Genomic DNA, 18856 nt, shown 5'->3' with positions numbered 1-18856 from the left:
TGAGCCGTCTCTTTCAAGGCCATTTATATATAGGAGATATTTAGTTCCTAGTTATCAACCGGTATTACTTGTAACTCACTTAACTACATTCATCTCTCTGGCTCTCATGATAATGATCCCCAGAGCCACTAGTTAAATATAATATTCGGAATTCTGCTGCTCCATGGAAGTTTTTTGATGTCTTGTATCTTCTGCGATTGCAACCATAATTTGTTTCAGAGAGAGTCGGTTTAACGACCGGCAAAAGGTGGTATGGTCCATGTTTACCTGTCCATCAACTAAGTAATTTGCATCGATGATAGAACACGTAACTCCTTTATGTCGCTATCAACATTTTGTTATGTTCACGGCACACTGCCCACGGTAAATTGTTTCACTGTTTCTCGTGGAAGTAAAGGAAGATATGCACTTTAGAAGCCAATCATTCGCAAAACACAACCAAAATCAGTGTATCTCGAAGAATGCAAAAAAATGCGTTCACAACGAGCGGGTGTGGGGGCAGGTATGCATGTAAGGCAGTTTCCTTGCCTAGGAAGATATTTAAAGTTGCATTTCGTACTGGAATTTCATGAGAGGTTTTGAAGAAATTTCATATCGACTTGAACTTGCCACCGACTACGGATCCTGTTCCGTCAAAGGACTTAATGCTCCTTATAATGTGAATGGTCTGTTGCCTCTTTCGAAATTTAGTTGTAGCGTAACTGTTCATCCAGCTTGCCTAGTTTTCTCCTAATCATCGGTTAGTCCAGAACAAAAGCCAACAAAAATAAACTGGTCACGTTAGCACTTCATTGATTACGTTGGAATGAGCATGATTGAGGCCACGGGGTTGGTTATGTTGCTTTCTTGTCAATCACTGAGAAGTGCAAAAATGTGCAGCTGAGATTAGTCAACTCAGCGCATACCAGGACAAAATATGTATCAGTCGATGCCAAGGCGTAACATTCTGACAACAGTTGTTCACACTGGAATAATTGCTCTCGGGCCATCGCTGTGGCATTACTGCGTCAAAAGGATAGTGTCGTATTTTCAAATAGAGTGGATTTTATTCGAATCACTGGCACCGAGGTAAGTGATTAATTGCTTTTATTCAACGATTTCTGTAAATTAAGTCAGTTGGAGATTTAAAATAAGATTTAAAAAAAATCTTCAGCATTGAGTACGTGATGACGTTTATATTAAACAAATACTTTTGTTATTTCCCCATTTTACATCTCTGCTCACAAGGTTAATGGAGGTAGCGTTTTGCAGATTATTAAAGCCAGCTGATGAATTCAAATCACTTGTATTAATCAAAATAGACGACTGCTTGTTCAATGCTGGACTTTGTCAACAGGCATATCGATTGGAACATACAGCGAATGTTGGAACATTAAAATCAAAGCCTGATAAGTTCTGGTATTGTAAGAATTGAAGCAGCCCATATAAACGGTGCAGTCAATACGTTATTACTGCGGCAATTAGTGACACACATTGAAGTTCCGGCATCCTGAGAAAGCATATGGCACATTAAAAGTTGTAATGGGGCTATGTTGCACCAACAAACATTCCGAATTCAATGGAAAACTTAATGAATAAAAATGGCGCTTTGGAACTGACGTGGTGCTTCTTGAGTGGATATCATAGCTGCCGAAGATATTATTGGAGATGTGAGTGCGTGTGTTCGGGTAGGGGTGTGGGTGTATGGGGATGGAGAGGGGGGAGGGGGGCTTCGGCTTGAGTATGTATGCATGTGGCGGGTGTTAAAACTTGAGCAATGACGTTAAAAGTTCAACTCAAAATGCAATGGTTTGCAAGGAAACGATCCACTCTTTTCCATACGATTCAATCATCTGTCCTCCTGATTGCAATCCAATTAGATAGCAAGCGTGGCTGACAAATAGAATAATTCGCGTCGGCTTTAAGGCAGCAAAGGTCTGCGCTTTAACATTTAGGTTGTGAACTTGACTTTCCCTCAAATTATAAATAATTATCCACCACAACAAGGAACCACAGCTGCAAAATGCGGCGAAGAGACAAATAGTTAATCGTGCGAAACAGCCATTGCCCGCAATATTGCACAGAGAGCAAGATTTCACCTAAGTAGGGCGCTGGTTAATCTTTTGAAGGAAACCAATGAGTTTTCAAAGGCCGCAGCACATCGCCAGTGGAACTGCTTTTCAGGAAAAATCCAGAACAGCGGTGCTTGGAGAGACCACGCAGAGAACGAGAATTCATCTTGCCGTGAATCAGGAACAGCGCGTCAAGTTGCTGTCGAATCTGCTGTTCGCCAGACATACGCTCTAAATAAAACAAATGAACACATGACAACACAAGGAAGCAGATAGGTGATTTGTTGATGATTATCAAATAATACTGTTTATTCAAATTCAATAGAATTAGATTACCAGCCTTTGAAAGATTTTATGGGATGTTACACTGTAACCACTAACAATAATAATAATTAGGAGGTGTAGGGTGCATTTCGAGAACAAATATGTACATGTAATAAATACGTTCGTATGCAGCTCCGTGTTGAGACTGAAGAATATGGTAATGAGAGGATTTCGGCGTCTTCCAGGTAAAAACCTGCTCCTGGTGGCGTGGAAATATTCGGTTTACATTTAGTTGGCAAGAATGACGGAGGATGCCTCTAACGGGGATGTTGAGAACACTCTATCCTTTCACGTATCCAGAAGGACAGAGGCGCTTGTAGTTTGCATATATCGATGCGCAAGTTCCAAATCAGAAGAGATAACTCATATACCCAACATTTTAAAGCAAGCAGTTCAAGCATTATGATATATTTCCAATTTCACAGAATTTACAGTGCAGAAGGAGGCCATTCGGCCCACAGAGTCTGCACCGCCCCTTGGAAAGAACACTCTACCGAGCTCCACATCCCCAATCTCCCCGTAACACCACCCAACATTTTCAATACTAAGGGCAATTTGGCACGGCCAATCCACCTCACCTGCACATCTTTGGACTGTGGGCGGAAACCGGAGGACCCGGAGGAAACCCATTCAGACACGGGGAGAACGTGCAGACAGTGAACAAGCCATGAATTGAATTCGGTACTCTTTGGGGGCGTCGCCATGTTTATAGACATTGTGCGGCTGGCAGCATGCTTCCAGCAGTCCAAGGTGCCTGGCTGGCATCACGATTTGATACATTGTCTTTTGGACTGGAGGAGAAAAAGAAGTAGGAGGAATGTGAACTAGTTGTCTCGGTTCATTTCTTGACAACAGTATAGAACTGTTAACAGAAAAACAGTTCTCCTGAGCAATTTTCAGCAGCTCCAGGCTCTTTTTTCAAGATAAAATATAACGTAAAATGTAATAAATTCTGACCTGAGAAAAGATAAAATTCTTATCAGGAATTATTTGGAATACGGTAAATAGATTACTGATTAGTTCAAAGTATGCTGTGGGAATAAATGAGTTAAATTCATGACGCAGTGCCAACACTGTGCGGAAATAGTGAGCTTCACGTTATCCAGAGTTTTGGCTAGTCAGAGAACTAGCCAGGGGACAGGGTACATTCAAATGAGCACTGGAATGGTGGAGAAGTACTTTTTCACTAAAGATGAAGGAGCGAAAGCGAAATAACAAAGCTATAGAGCAGTCAAGGTGAAGGGCAGAACATACCGAGAGTAGGCCCAGAATGGTTTGAAATAACTTGTTGAAGAGTGCAGGACAGATACATCAATAAATTGTGAAAAATGACAGCAGAAAATGCTCTTTTTGCCGGTTCGTTTAGCCACTCCCCCAAATTGGACGAATCATTTGCACACGTGGAAGTATGCATATATAAACTGATATGCGCACAGATGTATGATTGCAAGGTGGCGAAGGTCGGACCCTGAATATTTTAGCGTAGTAGCTATTTCTAAAATGCAGGAACCTAGGAAAGGTTGCCAGTGCAGGCATATCATTTATTAATGGCAGGAGTATATTTATGATAGCTTATCATAGCACGCTAGTGAAATGTGCAGAATTAATTTGCGTAGGTTTAAGAAATGTAAAAGAAAAGAGGCATGTGTTCCACCAGGTTTTGGGTCCCAAAAGTTTTTACAACGTAGTATGGCATATGCAGTAAGGTTTAATTGTACAGTTAACGATTATTATTAACCTCATAATTATTTGCGACTGTAATGTACATGCATATTGGGAATCGACCTGGAAAATTATTTTCGTTGAGTGTTAGTGCGGGAAGGAATTTCAGAAACAAAGATACAAATCTGCACCGTTTTTTTGACAGAGAGATCTGGTCGTAGACAACACGACAAAATTAATGCATAGTCGCATCGTAAACTGTCTTGAAATAACAAGAAGCATTTGATCTTAGGATTTTATTTCAGTTAGTGGGGGGGGGAGGAGGGGGAGGGGGAGGGGGGAAGGGGGGGGGGAGGGGGGAGGGGTGAAGGGGAGGGGGAGAGGGGGGGCTGCCTGTCTGAAACCAGGGACCAGCCGGCCGAAAATATAGTTAAAGCAAATGAAGAAAAATTACCATGCAATCATTGAGTTCAAGTGCGCACTTCTCTGAAGGTGGCTCGGCAAGATGAAACAGTTATTAAGATGGCTCAGAGGATGCTTGGTTTATAAATAGAGGCATAGAGTATAACAGCAAGGAAATGATGCTGCCACTCTACCAATCATTGGTCAGACCACATTTGGAGTAGTGTGTTCACTTCTGGACACCTTATTTAAGGAAGGATGTTCAAGCCCCGGAAAGCACGCAGAGGAGAGCTACTAGTATGATGGCAGAATGAGGATTTTCAGATAAAAGACAATATTGTAGAAATTGCTTTTGTTCACATTGGACCAGAGACAATTAAGAGATGACCTTATTGAGATATTCAAAATGATGAGCATAATTGATAGAATAAAGAAATATATTCTGTTTCACCTAACTGGTATGTAAGTGACTTGTGGTCGCAATGTCTAGGTGGTCAGCAAGAGAGCTCGGAATGAGATGAAGAGAAACGTTTTTACACAGAGACTTACTGTGGTTTCGAATGTGCTGCGTATGACGTGGGTGGATGTGGACTACATCGGTAGTTTCAAATGAGTTCTGGATAGATATTTGGAAGCGATGCATTTAGAGGGCTACAGAGAAAGGGTTGGAACATGGGACTCCTTGGGGAGCTCTTTTGCGTACCGATACGAACACGATGGGTCAGATAGCCTCCTTATGTTCTGTAAAGAACAAAGATAGCTGAGGCCGCGAAACTGAACTGGTAAACTGCATAAATCGATAGATGAGGAAAAATCAGTGGTTGACGTTTAAGGAGACATTCAATAACCGTAAGCAAAGGTTTATCCCTGCAAGAAAGATAGACATTTAGAAAAGCATACAGCACCACTGGTTGAGGAAAAACAATAATAATTGTTCAAAAGTGAAAGACGTCTTATAAAGATGCTATGTCATTGGACGTTCTGCCAGAAATGACAACCAGACATTAGTTACTGACATTATAAAGACACTGAAAATATATTTGAATTTAATTCTGTTTTTTGGACTAGAGAGTTCTCCGACTCATCATTAGATCATTTCACCCGTCTTCCTGATTCTCTCTCGATCTGCCCCATTCCTCTGCCCATCCACCTGATCTTCATACTTTCAATGAGAACTGCCGTTGCGATCTCAGACACCTCCGTTTCTGTGTTATGATCCCATGATAATTATCATCTGCTTTCTCAAAAGTCCAGCTCTGACCTGGCTATCAGCCCAGCCGACAAGGTGCTGCTGTCTAAAGGGCTGATATTTACCTCTCATGCTCTGAGCGCCAAATTACATACTTGTCTCCAACCTATCCTGGATCATCAACCCATAAATGTAACACAAATACATCGAACTTTCCTCCATACATTCCAACGTCATACCAACCGAACCCCACACGGCTCTCATCTATCTGCTTCACAATATCGAAAATCAGGATTCCCCACGTCCATCCACCGTCTCAGCCTTTTACCGCCAAACTGAAATAATTTCATCCTGTCGAGAAGCCATTCCCATTACACGGTCCCACCAACATTACTCGATTTCTCTGGTGCTCTGCGCCACATCAACACTATCCGATTTTCTGGCCCGAAGCACAGGATTTTACCATAGACGACCAATCCCTCACCAGGGTGGCCTGAGGGCTCTCGCATGTTATTCGTGCAGAAGCCCGTGCAGTTCCCACGACCAGCCTCCCCACCGATGTAAAATTATTCTGTTACTAACAACTTTAACATTTATCACTTCCTGCAAATGTAATGTGTGTTTATGTGTGCTGCCATTGTCTATGAATTGCCTATTTGTAGGTTATGTCGGATATCCCTGTGCGAATCATACCCAGGTATTGTTCGACTATTCTCTCTCCTTTATATCGATGACTATATTCATGCCGCGTCATGCTCTTGCCTGGACCAGGTAAAATCTATCGATTTGCTTTTAATTTATACTGCTCTCTCGCCGTCACATGGTCTATCTCCGACAAATCCCTTCTCTTCTGGTTATTGTCTGACTACTAACATTCATGAAAAAGCCGCCAGCGCCCACAGCTATATTGGCCACACATTCGCTGCTCACTTTAATGACTGCATCTTGCTCTCCAAGTATCTGCGCCTCAGAGCATCTGTTCCAATGATGTCACCTCAGAAAACAGAGCTTCAGTCTTTTCTGGTTACAATAAAGTTTCTGCTGATGTTGGAATATAAAACCGAAAGTGAAAATCCTGGAAAATCTCAGCAGGTCTGGCAGCATCTGCAAAGACAGGAAAGAGTTAACGTTTCTAGATCCAGATGACGCTTTATCAAAGCAAAAAGGTTTCGAAAGTGGGAGATATTTATACTACAGCGTAAAGGAATGAAAGATGAGTTATAATCACCAAAACCATGGAAGAAAGCATTCTAATGGCAGTCCGCATCAAGAATAAGAGTCGTGAAAGACGAAAGAGTAGAAAAACTATAATCAAAGGGTATACTGTGGCAGATGTACATGTTGGGGGCCGGGGGCATGGGTGGGAGATAGGTAATATGAGAACAAGGGGGGGGGGGGGGTAGGGAGTTGCAAAGAGGAGAAACGGTAAGGAAATGGGGGGGGGGGGGGCGGGGGGGGGGATAAGATAATAAAAGAGTGGGACGGCGAGGGAAATTTACATTCAGAAAGACAAGAAAGAAATGAAAGGTAACAGACAGTTAAAATGAACTGGAATGAAAACAAAGTGATCGAAGTGGAGAAGAGCTAATCATCTGAAGTTGTTGAATTCGATGTTGAGACCGGAAGGCTGTAGCGTGTCGAACCTGAAGATGAGACGCTCTTCCTCCAGTTTGCGTTGAGCTTCACTGGACCATTGCAGCAGGCCAAGAACAGACATGTGGTCATAGGAGCAGGGTCTTGTGTTAAAATGGCAAGCAACGGGAAGGCCAGGGTTCTGAATGTGCACAGGCGAAAGGTGCTTAGTAAAAAGAACATCCAGTCTACGTTTGGTCTCTTCGATACAGAGGAGAGTACATTGGCAACAGCGAGTGCATTGGACCAAATTGAAAGAGGTACAAGTGAAACGCTGCTTAATGAAATGAAAATCGCTTATTGTCACGAGTAGGCTTCAATGAAGTTACTGTGAAAAGCCCCTATTCGCCACATTCCGGCGCCTGTTCGGAGAGGCTGGTACGGGAATTGAACCGTGCTGCTGGCCTGCCTTGGTCTGCTTTAAAAGGCAGCGATTTAGCCTACAATGAGTGCTTTGGGCCTGGAATGTTAGTAATGGAAGAGGTAAAAAGGCAGGTCTCACATCTTCTGCGATTGCATGGGAAGGTGCCATGGGTGAGGGGAAATGTGTTGGGCCCGGTGGAGGAGTGGACTAGATTTTCCCGCTGGGAATTGTTGCTGCGGAATACTGACAAAGTGAGTGAAGGGAAGATGTGTTTTATGCTGACATCACGTTGGAGTTGGCTAAAATGGCGGAGGATTATGCTTTGCATACGGAGGATGGTGCGGTGAAATGTATGAACCAAAAGGACGTTGTCCTTGTTCTGGGTCGGAGGGGAGGGGAGAGGGGAGTTACGCGGGAGATGGACCGCTTGCCGTTGAGGGCCTGTAAACAATTGTAGGTTGGAAATGATAGGTGACGAATAACGGACACACATATGAAGCACCACTTTGGAAAGTGGCATCATCGGAACAAATGCGATTGAGGGTTCGATGAGTTTGATCCAAGAAAGCTGAGGGAGTCAGAGGACTTGTAATGGATAGTGGAAGATAGTCTATTGACGGTAATGGAGACAGAAAGGTCAAGAAAGGCAAGGAAAGTGTTTGCGATAGACCAGTTTAACATGATGGATACGGTGGAAGCTGAAAGCGAATTTGATTAACCCCTCCAGGTCTGAACGGCAGTCGGACGCGGCACCAAAGAAAGGCATCATAAACTGTTTCGATACCGCTTTATGCTCTCGTCCGGACCTGGAAAATTCATCAACTTTGCTTCCAGTTTCCACTCCTCCATCACTTTCACCTGGTCCATCTCAGACACTACCCTTACCTTCCATGACGATTCGGCCTCCATTTCCGGCAGCAGGTTGTCTGCTGATATAAATTTCAAGCAAACCGACTCCCACAGCTATCTGGACAACCGCCATCTCACCGTGCACCCTGTAAGACGGCATCACTTTCTCTCAGCTCCTATGTTTCCATGCTCGCAGTTATTCCGATGATGCCACTTTCCAAAGTGGTGCTTCGAAAATGTGTTCCTCCTTCCTCACCGTCATTACCCATCTAGAGTTGTTGGCTGTGCACTAAACAGCGTGCGGTCCTTAAACCACACCACTACACTTGCCCCCTACCCTCCCTCCCAGGACAAGGAGAGGGACCCCTCGTTCTCACATATCAGCTCACCAACTCCCTTATGTAAAGCATAATCCTCCGACATTTACGCAAAATCCAGCGTGATGCCACCACAAAACACATCTTCCCTTCACTCCCTCTGTCAGTATGCATTCCACAGAGACCGTTCCCTCCATGATTATCTAATCCACTCCTCCACCATACCCAACACCTCTCCCACCAACCGTGGAAGATTCCCATGCAATCGCAAAAGGTCTAACACCTTAACAGCTTCCATGATTAATATTCCAGCCCCAAAACACTTTTTTGCAGGTTAAGCTTCGTTTTACTTGCACCTATAACAAATTGGTCTCTTGCATTCGCTGCTGCAAACATGGTTCCTATGTATTGGAGATACAAACGTAGAGTGGGTGGTCGCTTTGCTGAGCACACTCGGTCTGTGCGCATTCAGAACCGTGACCTTCCCGTTGCTGTCCCATTTTGACACGTGACCATGCTCCCATTCCCACATGTTTGCCCTTGCCCTGCTGCAAAATTCCAGCGATGTTCAACGCAAACTGGAGGTACAGCATCTTCCAGTAAGGCACGCAAAAGCCTTCCGGTTTCATCACCGAAGAAAGCAACTTCAGATGATTAGCCTTCCACACCTTTTATTCTCCACGGAGGCGGCAATTATCATTCTGTTTCCTTGGTTTCTGTGGGTATCACTCATCTCTCATTCCCTCAACCTACTGTATGAATATCTCTCACATTCCGTGCCTTTTAGCTTTGACAAAGGGGCGTCTGGACTCGAAAGGTTAGCTGTTTTGTCTCTTTACAGATGTTGCCAGGCGTGCTGAGTTTTCCAGCATTTTTACATTTGGTCCTTTCTGAACTATTCCTGAACTGAGTACTCCCCCCCCCCCCCCCCCATCACCATGGACATCAATCCCCCGCACACCCCAATCCCGCCTCACTGTCGTTTATAGATCACTCGACAGTGTTCCACCCATCTTCTGGAGCTGTGCCCTATGAGCGCCCCTCCAGCCACATATCTCAGAACCATGACGCTGTCCATCTTGTTCAGATTTGTCACCCTACTGCGAGCTCAATATAAGAATAATCGTCCGCCGTACCAACTATGTCCTAAATGACGCACCCCCCTCTCTGGCCCTCCAACAACCTTTAACAGTCGCAAGATGATATACCATGCTGACCTGGACTCCATCGAATACAACCATATATAGCCATCCCAATGTACTTTCCAGGCTTTCTCTCAGATGCTGCAACAGCAACTCCATTTCCTCCTCCCTCTTCCTGTGCACCAGCCCACGCACTACGTTCCGATGATGTAACATTTCACTTGTACTTCCTTCAAATTAATTTATCATATTCGCCAGCCCGAATTCCCTAAAATCGCAGACAATACAAAAACAGGATGCCTGCGTTGCAAAACGCATTCTGTCTGTCGGGATCCATGGTTCCAAACTGAATTTGAGTTCAGCGCCTTGCAGCTTTGCCCACACGTCCATCCTAGACCAGCTGCATTGCTCCAATGAAATGGTGTGAACAAATTGGTTTAGGTCATGATATTTAATTCGGAAATGCTGAATTGAGCAAATGTCCGAATCTGGCTGATATGTTGGTTCACATTGATGACACGGTTGTTGTGATATCGGTCGTTTCTAAGAATCGACGAAACGTTCAACTAATTCCGGCTATAATGGTAGCTGAAATACAGATTTTTTTTTATGGAAACTTTTTTTCGCCATGCATTTATTTCATACATAATTGAAATAAACACAACGCAAAAGCGCATCACTGTCAAATAATAATCGATATTTATGATTCGCTGAAACAGCAATGTTTTCGCTTCTTTATTCTTCATAGTTCGTAAATATCAATGCAAAGCAATGCCGAATCGGCAGGCACACGGATATAACAATGCAATATTATCGGACCCCTCGCCAGTTAGCAGTTAATACTTTCGCCGCATGATGGAAATTGCTGTTGAATGTTCGAATGATATTTTAGTTGGAAATATAATGACGAAATCACATTAATTATTCCTAGTTATTACAGCTGTCATGTTGGCCATTGACGTTGCAAGCAGTTCCGATCTAAAAAGCCCTGCGAATCCAGGTCCGGACGGAAAGGAAGGCGGAGGAACACGACGTGATGGTTCTTTGGAAGGTAAGAGAACGGTTGCACACTACTTGAACTCAATTTATCAAAGGGGGTTAATTTGGAATTGTAAATTTGATTGCTGATATTCAAATCAGTTCCTCTGTCATATTTCCCTATGTAGCCTGACACTTAATATTTTGCTGCAGCGATATTTCTAAAGTTCCCTGTTTGTTCACACCACTTGCTGCCGAAAGCTGCCTTCTAAAAATGCAGTCCATCTAACCAAATAAATGACTCTTCTCTCAATTGAAACGCGCATGCACTGTATATTTTCCACTTACAACGATTGGCATGCGAAGTTCCGTCCGGAATTTTCCCATTGGCGGGATTTTATTTTTCCATGATCAACGCACCCGTGCTCGCGGGTTTTACGCCGAAGGGAGGTGGCTTCATTGGAAAATCACACAGAACAGCTCACCTCGGATAAAGACGAGGCCGGCCGGAACAGACTGTTGCCGCTGGGGTATGATTTTCCCTGAAATTAATTTCCTTTGGAACTTAGAAGTCAATTAGAAAGGATTTACGATAATCTGAAGAATGCCTTACTGGTAAAATATTTTCGAATCTGGAATATTTTGTTTTTTATTTTACCTGTGAAGTTTGCAAGCCATGTGGAATCAAAATTCGAGTTTAAATTATTTGTTGTAATGATAGTTCTTGAAGTGCAGTGAAAATAGCTATTGGTGCGAAAATTGGGGAGAGAGTCATTCCCATATTGATGCAGTTTTTGATGCACACGTACACAGAAAGATATATGTGGGTGGATGTAGAAGTATTATGGTGCCCAGCTTGGGACAGTGATAATTACGGTCCAGTTCCAAGTCATCACGGTGTGTCATTCGAAGGGGTTCTCTGTGAATGCACGTGTCATTCCAGGCGGCATTGCGTACAAGTGTGGAGCATGCTCAGTGTGAGCCTCTGACATTTTCTGACCGCCATATCTTCCATGAAACAGACTCCAAGAACTGGGCAATTGATAAAGAATATCGAAATGGTCAATGTGGTTATCTCATGGTTTGGCCAGAATTGTTTATAATCCCCGAGACTTGTCGGATGAGCACTCATGCAGTAAATTAAATCTATTCCATAAAACGGCGGCATGCGCGTTGTCGCTTGTGGTCAGTCCGTTTGGACGTATGACGTGTTTTGATTTTGTAAGGTTGCCATATATTACGTCACTTATACACTGCCGTATTTGATCTATATGAATTTACTCCCAAGGGAAATCTTACTATATTTACGGTGGAAAACTGTCTGGTGATAAATCGGACAACGTTTCTCCGGTGATGATATTTTCTTTTCGGGCTGTAGGCGCTGCACCGCCCGCGCTTTTCAGGGCGGCGTTTAGACACCTAAATAGGCAATGCCAAAGACAAAAAGCGGGAAAAGAAAATCCAGCCGTCAGCGAACGGTGCTCAACTCAGAAACATGCAGCTGGGACCATAGAAGCCAGTCAGGATGTTTAGAATGTTGTTCAGTGAACACAGCGTTTTCTTGAACTTTTATGCTGCCAAGGTAACTTGTTATTGATCGTGAAATGGGTGAATGTTATCCAGAAATTTTTTAATTTGGACAAGTACGGCTTCGGTAAATGATACATAGTTGACTGGCCACAGTTAAGCAGGAGTCCATTCGACGTCATCCGCACTCAAAAACTCTCAGTAAGAATACCTCACCTCGTCTCACTCCACTATAGTTTCGTCAATTGTTTCCAGTTTGCTTTCACAATGATCTTGTTATCTTCAGAAAGCTCGTCTGAATTTTCCTCCATCACTTTTTCAGTATCTGCATAACACACAATAATAAAACACTGCTTAATGGTTGACGAAATGAGGACGATGTTTTAATTGGCCCGTCACATTTTGTGATGAGCTCTGGAAGATTACGAGCGCCTTATGGAGCATCTCAACTTCGTTTATTTTATAACGGGGCAGGCATTGATGAAATAAGTGAAGATGAATTGATCCGGTGTGTGCAGTGAGGAATCTCTGGGATTGGTGCAGCTTTTGAAAATATATGGGCCGAGCACATTCGACCCTGGCAGTGACGACTGTACTCCAGCAGGGTAAACCACGTTGTCCCGCGTCGGTATGGCACTAACCAACATATACATTGCACGTTGATTTTCAGTGAATTGAACTCACATGCTGCCTCGATGTAACGGCAACACATGGTTGGAATTCTGCATTTTTATTTGTAGTATGACCAAGGATATTTTAGTAAGAAACACGAGTGCACCTTGATAAAGAGGTTAGTCTTTAGCATGTATGCCTTCACATTAGATCGCACCCTCGATCATCCATTAATTATATCGGTAATGTGTCTAATAATTCCGCTGTGGATACAAAAATGACAAAGTAGTGCATAGCTTTATAGACAATTGTATATTTTACCCTAGGTTTAGAAGTGTAAGACATTTCTACCTTTATTTAGAGATGTATTTGTGTGCTATATTCTGCCACGTCTGCACCCCTGAGCGTACAGATATAGTTTTAGTGATAGGTTACAAACCATTCATGAAAAAGAAACAGCATAAAACATGCAGAGGGAAGACAAATAATTAGAATATATTACCAATAGTCTATTTGGATAATTCTCTCTATTTCTCACGGAGTTGAATCAATGAAGTGTAGGACAGTATATTAAATCAATTATCATAAGGATGTCAGCTAAAATCTGACGTGGAAGCATCTTTAGCAGCAAGAACAAGAATTAAACAACGCATTTCACGTAAACCATTTTCATGCGTCCTTCAGCAGTTTCATTTTTAAGACACACTCTGCAACTGCCAGCATAAACATGAACAGGCATGTCTTTCCAACACCACCTAAGGACACCGCTTTCAGAACTGGAAACAAGTGAGGAGGTTAGCGAGTTTACGGAGGGATCCGTAGATACATGAAATGCAGAGTAAATCACACTCTGGCTAGGTGCGTGTTTCACGGAAAATGTAAATCAGACATGGTCAAATGTAAACAATATTCTTTCTTATGTCACTACACTCTGTGACGTACCACCAAACTCTGTATCAATGCCACCTGATTCTTTACCTGGGTAGACTTAGGTCCGCAGTTTTATCACTGAAGCTGGGCTCTCCCAATCGTTTGGTCAAGAAACCATCGTTTTCTTCCCGACTATTTGTCCAAGAGAGAATAATCCATAAGAAAGTGAAACGGAATATGTTGATGTCCCGCGACAGTGGTCCAGAGACAGGTATAGACACGACCAGGCAGAGAGAAAGAGCGGCACAGAATATTTTTCAAATATGTGTGTGCACCAGGACCCAGGTAGAAGGCATAAACATCTCGAACAATAAATGCTGGCAGGCTGCTGGGCAGCTGCATTTCACGAACACATTTGTTTGCTCCAAATGAGAGATCATATTTAGTTGAACATCTAATCTTTCGATGTCTCAGAGAGATAGAAGAATCGAAGCTGAACACCTGGCGAGTGTTCTGAAACCTGCTGGAAGAATTTGTGAGAAAATTATACAAGAAGCACACCATTATTCCGAGTGATTTCCTCTTGAGTGGAACAATGAGGTAAAGATAGAGTGAATGTGTGTGACAATTTGTTGCAAAGTATGATTTCAGTGCACAGAGTCAAATATGTAAATATAAGAGTTCAAAGCAAGAAAATGCAATTAAATATCGTATTGGCATATGGAAAATAACGAGTTTTACAAAGGTAAGGAGAGAGTTACCAATTTCACATTCGCTTTGTAACTTCTCGTCTTCAGTATGTGATGTTGAACTGCTGAACGAGAAGGGTCTAGTTATTTCGTCATGATCTGGTATGTGTAGATTTTCCTATTCTTCAAATTCAAAATAGGCCCTGCAACTGTTCGATAATTGTTTGTTAATCTTTTGTTACCATCATATATAAATAAAATGTTAAACATGTAATTGAATAATATAAGAACACGATATACTATGAGACACTAATTGTGGTAGGACAGACGATGCGACACGGCTGCAGCATATGTGAACTTGTTTTTGCTAGATTGATCAAGGCGGAAATCGTCTTGATGAAGTCTTTAAAATGCAAACTGCCTCACCTCAGTTTATGAACTGGAGGCTGATCGACAAAGGTTATGTCCGGTTGGGAGGGGGAGTGGAGAGATGGGGTTGGGGGGCCGAAGAGTGGTGCATACATGTATTCGTTCCATCAGGAGACAGCAATATACCTTGTGCCAGATTGTGGTTTCATTGGTCTTCGCATAGTGGTTAGCATCTGGCATCACAGCGCCAGGGTACTAGGTTCGATGCCCGGGTCACTGTCTGTGTGCACTCTGCATATTATCCACGCGTCTGCATTGGTTTCCTCCGGGTGCTCCGGTTTCCTGCCACAACTCCCGAAATATGTGCTATTAGGTCATTTGGAGTTTTGAATTCTCCCTCTGCGCACCCAAACAGGCGCTGGAATGTGACGACTAGGTGCTTTTCACAGTAATTTCTTTGCAATGTTAATGTAAGCCTACTTGTGACAATAAATATATTATTATTATGACATGCGAGTGTAAATGCGAGAGAGTGGACTCAGAGAGGAACAGGACGACAGACTCAATATTGGAGGGTTTTCTACGCATATGATTTCTCAACTTAGTATGATGAGAGTGGTGGCTGCAGGGTGAATGAGTTCATTGATCATTACATCGTTAGTCGGGAGTAAATTTACCTACACGGGTGGTGGCGGCGCCAGTACAATCAGTGAAATTAACGCTATTCTGTGTCCAGTCGAGTATGTTGCCATTCCGGTGCCAGTTCGAAGAAAACTACTCTTGACTGTAGACAGTCATTGCGATGGGAGGACAAGGACGCAGTGGTCCTAGTTCGTGCAGGTGCCGACGAACCTATCTGGGAAATGAAATGAAATGAAAATCTCTTATTGTCACAAGTAGGCTTCAAATGAAGTTAGTGGGAAAAGCCCCTAGTCGCCACATTCCGGCGCCTGTTCGGGGAGGCTGTTACGGGAAGGTTGAAGAAGTTATGAAGAAGGTTTTACATAGCAGAATGGAGACCACATACTAAGTCAACAGGTGCAGTTTTAATATATGGACTATTACTTGAGGTACGTGTAGCATGGAATTCAACAATTAGAGAGATGATTGTAAGGCTTAGAAACTGTTGTTCTTGTGGTAGTTGAAGTTCGTGGGGCACTGTATTGGGACATTGGGGGTTAAGTTGCTGTACTAAATTGCATCAGAAGCGTATTGGGAGCGGTGTACTTTGGAGCCGCATATGTACCGAGAGTTATTATGCACATTAGTGAGGTCAAGCCATCTAATTTGGACATGTTTAGTCTGTCAAAGATAAGTTCCAGGCAAATCTGAATGATGAAACAGAGGGAAATTAGTGTCAAAGACGTCCCACGTCTTTGGACTGTGGTAGAAAACCAGACTAAAGGTTAGAAGAATGTACCCCCTCAAGTAAATGTTATGCATCTCAATGCAGGTAACGTTCGAAATATTAAAGCTGGGCCGGAATATCTCGGTTGTTGGGACTTTTTTCCCGGCTGGTAGCACAACCTCATTCACCAGTTTTCCTGGTGTGACGAATGGCTTTAATGCAAAATCCCGTTGAAAATCTATGAGAAGGTCGAATCCTGCCGGCAGCGAACGATGCGCTGCCGAAAAACTTGTGGCAGATGACTGAAGAATCCCGCCCCTGATCTCAACGTGAACATATATACAGATAAATACGATCTGACAAGAATTTCAGACACATAGTTGCGGATGGACAAGCATTGGAAAGTGATTTGTGATGGCTAAAGGATACCAAAGTTGGGAATCAATCGAACAAATGTGGTGGGATTTCAATGTTCATTAATTATGACATTTTGATATAATATGGAGTACATAGAACATACAGAGAAGAATGAGGTCATTCGGCCCATCGTGTCGGCACCGACCCAATTACGTCCTCACTTCCACACTATCCCCCTAACCCAATATCCTCTCTTAACCTTGTTGGACACGAAGGGCAATTTAGCATGGCCAATCCACCTAACCTGCAGGTCTTTGGACAGTGGCATAAAACCAGAGCTCCCAGACAAACCCCATGTAGACAGGGGCAGGACGTGCAGACTCCGCACAGATAGTGACCCACCAGGGTATCGAAACTGGGGCCCTGGCGCTGTGAATCCGCAGTGCTAACCACTACGCTTCCGCGCTCCTCCCAGGAATGTATAGTGCAGAAGGAGGCCATGCGTTCCACCGAGTGTGCACCGGCCCTTGAAAGAGCACCCTACCGAAGCCCGCACCTCCACCCCTACCCGCAACCCAGTAACCCCACCGAACCCCTTTGGACACGAAGGGCAATGTAACATAGCCAATCCACCTAAACTTGCATATCTTTGGTCTGTGGGAGGAAACTGGAGCACCCACAGGAAATCCACGCATACACGCATCCACACAAACATTGACCCAAGCCGGTAATTGAACCTGGATCCTGGAGCTGTGAAGCAACTGTCCTAACCATTCTGCTACCGTGGGGCGTGGGGCGTACCATCTCCAGTCATCTATTGTTTGCAACAGAAAACAATGACTTAATATTAGCAATCGTGGGTGTGTGTTTGGGAGAGATCAGAAATGATTAGGGTCTGAATCTCTTTGGATTGGTCGTGTACTTGTTTACAATCGGTAATTGTTAACAAATGGTGGGGTGCAGCCCAGTGAAATAAATAATCGACGATTTTCAGAGAGACACAGCGTTGGCCAAGGAGGATTTCAATTAATGTATGGACTTGAAACGGCACATGATCAAACTTAGTCTTTCTGAAGGAGTCCGGGAATGCGTTGGGATTGTTTTGTGGAACAGCATGTTCCGGAGCAAAGCGGAGAACAAACCTGATCGATATGGCTTCCGCAAGAAAACTGAGGGAATTCAAGATTTTGCATCGAAGAAGCCTTCAGAAATCAAACGCCATAATGTAATTGAATAGGACATTTAGTTTGAGGAAGCGGTAACTAACTCGGAAACTCCATGGGCGCTATTCTCCACTCCCACGCCGATTGGGAGAATCCCCTGGGCCGCCAAAAATTCCGGGGACGACGGTCCGACGCCCTCCAGCGATTCTCCCAAGCGGCGGGAACGGCCCGGTCGAGTTTCGCGGGCCGCAGATGGAGAATCGCCGGAGACACCGAAAATGGCGATTCTCTAGCACCCCCGCTATTCTGAGGCCCGGATGGGCCGAGCGGCCAGGCCAAAACGGCGGGTCCCCCCCGGCGCCGTCCACACCTGGTCGCTGCAGTCGTGGGTGGTGCGTGAACGCTGGGGGGGGGGGCGGCCTGTGGGGGGCGGCGGGGGGGGGGTGGTGAAGGGGGGGGCCGAGGGGGGTATCCTGCACCGGGCTTCACATGAAATGTGGGGTCCTCTCTGAAGGAGGACCTCCTTCCTCCCGCGGCCCCACAAGATCCGTCCGCCATTTTCTTGCGGGGCGGACTTAGAGAGGACGGCAACCATGCATGCGCTGGTTGGCGCCGGCCAACCCGCGCATGCGCGCATGCCGTCCGTAATGCAGCGCCGGCCGCGTCACCTATGCGGCGCCGCTTTTACGCGGGCGACAAGGCCCGGCGCGGGTAGATGACGCGGCCCCAATACTGGTCCATTGTCCGGGCCTGAATCGGTAGGGACCGGGGCCGTCCTGCGCCGTCGTGAATTTCGACGGCGTTCACGACGGCGCGGCCACTTCGGCATGGGAGTGGACGATCCCGCCCTGGGTTTTACGTAAATGGAAAGCAATTAAGATGACATCAAATTTGAGCTCCTTCAATTGAAAAATTATGTTATGGAGTTGGTCGGTTGTGATGCAGCGGAAAGCGCTAAAAAGAGGTTACCTAAAAATTGCACCGAATAAGTACAGACCAACAAGTTAGTAA

General features: G+C 44.3%; 1 long non-coding RNA gene across 1 annotated transcript in view; it reads left to right on the top strand.

Annotated features, from left to right (window-relative positions):
- Window positions 1–10876: 10876 nt before the first annotated feature.
- Window positions 10877–18856, top strand: part of LOC140387223 (uncharacterized) — a 56914-nt gene continuing 48934 nt past the window's right edge. Inside the window, exon 1 of the long non-coding RNA XR_011933787.1 lies at window positions 10877–10983. This is a non-coding gene — a long non-coding RNA (uncharacterized lncRNA). The remainder of the gene's footprint in view (window positions 10984–18856) is intronic.

This window comes from Scyliorhinus torazame, chromosome 12 (genome assembly GCF_047496885.1).
Source record: "Scyliorhinus torazame isolate Kashiwa2021f chromosome 12, sScyTor2.1, whole genome shotgun sequence".
Taxonomy (NCBI): Eukaryota; Metazoa; Chordata; class Chondrichthyes; order Carcharhiniformes; family Scyliorhinidae; genus Scyliorhinus; species Scyliorhinus torazame.
This window is presented reverse-complemented; position numbering and strand designations above follow the sequence as displayed.